At 38.8% G+C, this 4,061-nt stretch overlaps 1 long non-coding RNA gene across 1 annotated transcript; it reads left to right on the plus strand.

Annotated features, from left to right (window-relative positions):
* The first annotated feature begins 2,160 nt into the window (after positions 1–2,160).
* LOC137046883 (uncharacterized) lies at positions 2,161–3,644 on the plus strand. The gene is made up of 3 exons (XR_010899108.1): positions 2,161–2,298; positions 2,598–2,819; positions 3,539–3,644. It is a non-coding gene; the product is annotated as an uncharacterized lncRNA (long non-coding RNA).
* Positions 3,645–4,061: the final 417 nt, after the last annotated feature.

Consider the following 4,061-nt stretch of genomic DNA (forward strand, 5'->3'; position numbering starts at 1 on the left):
GACGGCATTTACTATAAACACTCAAACTTGCAGATTCTTCAGCACAGCGATAATCCGAGCGATTTTGAGCTACACATCTGACTACGTACCGATATTTTACAGCAATAACCTACTGATATTAACTTTGGAAACTTTACAAGCACCATAATTTTATATAGAGTCTACATTCAGCACGTGCATACCCACAGAATATAGACTCGCACTTTACAGCCACACAGCCTGCTGTGCATCACACATACAGTTTTGGACATCTGATCTGATATCACCCGTTTCCGTTGGATTTGATTTGATCAGCTTACAAAACTATGGCTTCAATCTCAAACTACAGAGAGGTCCCTCTGGAGGTTTACGTGAACGGCGAGTTGTTCCTAATTGACAGTGTCTGGGTCCCGGATGAGGAGAATATGCAGGTGGACTTTATGGTCACCGACAGCATTTACGAGCTTCTCGGGTGCTTACCGGGCGACATATCCGCACAGCTGGAGGTGGACGATGAGTGCATGTCAGTCAGTCATGCCGCTTTAGAGGGCGAGGATCTGCAGATCGACATAATCTGTAACTCGACAGGTGAATGCTCAATATGCACCACTCACAACTTTTCCATATAACTTGCTGTAATCATTACGATGATCACAACTTTTTTTTAATGAAATCATTATTTCTGCTTAAATTAATACATGATGTTAGCAAACTGCATGATTTGTATTGTGTACATTTCTGACATATGGACATTAACTGGGCCCGGTTTACACCTGGTATTAAGATGCGTTCTGGTCATTCGTCATACGAGGGAGACACATTCCCGTTTGCACCGTGTTTGAATCCGTCTCTTTTGTCCACTTTCAACCACTTCTGTCCTGATTTCTTTGAGGGGAGGGTCTGTGGGCGGGTTTTGGATGAAATATGCTCACACAATTTACATATGAAACCAACCAGATAAAACCAAAGAACATTCGCAGAGCAGCAGCTTTCATTTCTGCTCTGACAACAGCGACCAATTGTGCTTGGTATGTTTTTTCATCTTCAAACCAAGCTTGGGTCTCCACACAAAGTTTAAATCCTGCGCTTCCCATAATGTTAACAGGACAGATGTGTTTCTGAATACCTCCAGAAGTGGTCAAAAATGGACAAGCTCAAACTGTTTACACCTGTAATGAGTGTCGTCCACTTGTGATCTGATCGACTGAAACACATCTTTATACCCGGTGTAAACAGGGTCTTAGACACAGTCACCTCTGATAGCACTTTAATCTAAATTGTAATGTAGACACATCTACAAATAAATATAAATTGAATTGAACATTTATATTTTAAATGGGTGGTAATTCAATTAGTTAATGTCACATCCAATATTTTCTTTAGATTGCCACAGTGATTGCTTGTCATTTATTTCATTTAAATATTAATTTAAAGTGTAACGGCAATTAATGTAAAAAGCAATTGGGGATTCTCAGACTCTGACAATCTGCAAAAGCATCCTAAGATACAGTTCTGCTCATACTTTTTCATTCTCCTTGCAGAATATGCAACATTTCATTAATTTGTTTCATTATAATAGCTATTTACAAAATAAGAGGGATCTAGGATCATAAAAATTGCATGTTACTTTTATTTAGGACAGTCCTGAATAAGCCAATTCATATAATAGATGCTTGCTTATACTCAACAAGACAAAATTACTGAGTTTGTACACATTTATAAAAATAAAACTATTTATCTCAGAATGTCTATTTATGTCCGACTTTATAACATGCAATTGTAAGTTTAAATCTCACGGTTCTGAGAAAAGGCAGAATTGTAAGATAAAAAGTCACAATTACCTTTTTTTATTATTATATTTAGTGACACGATGTGTACATTTATCTTTTGTTGTTTAAATCTTTTTTTTTTTCATTGAGTACTGCCCTCAGAAACTAATAACGATGTTTCCCAGAAGACAAAAAGAGTACATTTACCCTGTTTATCTAATTTAATGGATTTTAGTGAAATACACTTTAAAAGTGTCCTTCCCAACCCTGATTTCAACAGAGCATTTGAGATGCCACATTACAATGAGAAGCAAACAGAAATGTATTTTCAGTCAGACTAATTATTCATGTCTAATCTGTGGTTTGAGATGTTTCTAATAACACATTATTTGTTTTTCAGAAACTACCCCAGAGTGGATGGTGAGAAAAATTAGTGGATTCATCAGAACACTCTTTTGGATGAATCCAGCTCCTGAACCTGAAGTGAATCTGGTTACTGTCCGCTGGCCAGCAGAAGTGCCAGAAAACAAAAACTACAGCCCTAAAAGAGGTGAATGTCAACAGAGCATTTGAGATGCAATATTACAGTGGCCAAGTACAAACTGTAAAGTTTCAGGAGTGACGACCGCATTTAACGTCATTAACAACTAGTTGTGCAGTTTAGTTCCAACACACTGTGTTTAGTTTTTGTAAATGTGGTCGTCAATCCTGTAAATTACTGAACTGTGTGTGTGCAGAACGAATAAGATGCAAACAGGAATGTATGTTTGACCAATTATTCATTTTTGACCTGTGGTAAGTGATGTTTCTAATAAAAGATTATTTGTTTTCTTCTTCTTTTTACTAAAGTGATTAAGAAAATGAGTGCTTGCTTACAAAAGTATTTTCCGATCGATCCGGCTGAGCCTTTGTGTGATCCCGTGACGGAACCTGAATTGGATCTGCCTGAACCCAAGGAATCGTGTGTCCCAGACGCAAACGTTCCTGACACTGAACCTGTGTCTGCAGAAGATCGGAAGGTGGATGTCAGTGATGGTGTGAGTGCTTCTCCTGAAATGAGCGGCCCAGGAGGTGAATGTCAAAAGAGCTTTTGAGAGTCAATATTACAATGTCCACGCACACACTGTAACGTTTCAGGAGTGACGACCACATTTAACGTCATTTAACAACTATCAGTTCTGTTCCGTACACACTGTGTATAGTTTGAGTAAATGTGGTCGACACTCCCGTAAATTACTGAACTGTGTGTGTGCAGAACGAATGAGATGCAAACAGAAATTTCTTTCAAGTTGGACTAATTATTAATTTTTGACCTGCAGTTAGTGATGTTTCTAATAACATTTTATTTGTTTTCTTCTTTTTTCAGAAAGTACTAAAAAGAAGAAAATAAATGCTTTCTTCAAAAAGTATTTCCCGTTGGATGCGCCTGACACTGAACCTGTGTCTGGTTGGAAGGTTGATGTTAGGGATGCTTCTGAAATCAACGGCCCAGGAGGTGAATGTCAACAGAGCATTTGAGAGTCAATATTACAATGTCCACGCACACACTGTAAAGTTTCAGGAGTGACGACCGCATTTAACGTCATTAACAACTATCAGTTCTGTTCCGTACACACTGAGTATAGTTTGAGTAAATGTGGTCGACACTCCCGTAAATTACTGAACTGTGTGTGTGCAGAACGAATGAGATGCAAACAAAAATGTATTTTCATGTTGAACTAATTATTCATTTTTGATCTGCAGTTAGTGATGTTTCTAATAACATATTATTTGTTTTCTTCTTTTTTCAGAAAGTACTGAAGGCAAGAAAATGAGTGCTTTCTTCAAAAAGTACTTTCCATTGGATGCGCCTGACACTGAACCTGTGTCTGCAGAAGATCGCAAGGTGGATGTCAGTGATGGTGGGAGTGCTTCTCCTGAAATGAGCGGCCCAGGAGGTGAATGTCAAAAGAGCTTTTGAGAGTCAACATCACAATGTCCACGCACACACTGTAAAGTTTCAGGAGGGACGACCACATTTAACGTCATTTAACAACTATCAGTTCTGTTCCGTACACAATGGCCCTCATTTATCAATCTTGCGTAGAAACTGGTGTATATGTTGGCGTAAGATTATGCTTACACTCCTCTCATCGCCTGATTTATGAAGCTGTGCGCACCTCTGCAATCCAGGTGTACGCAATACCTGCCCTTGATAAATGTGGCGGCTGAAAACGATCGTCATTAGAATAACACGCCTCTATATATTCAAGTCTCCACCTCCCCCACGCCCTCATTTTACGCCATGGACAAACAGAAGACGGCAAAGAAGCG

The sequence above is a fragment of the Pseudorasbora parva genome, chromosome 18 (genome assembly GCF_024679245.1).
Source record: "Pseudorasbora parva isolate DD20220531a chromosome 18, ASM2467924v1, whole genome shotgun sequence".
NCBI lineage: Eukaryota > Metazoa > Chordata > Actinopteri > Cypriniformes > Gobionidae > Pseudorasbora > Pseudorasbora parva.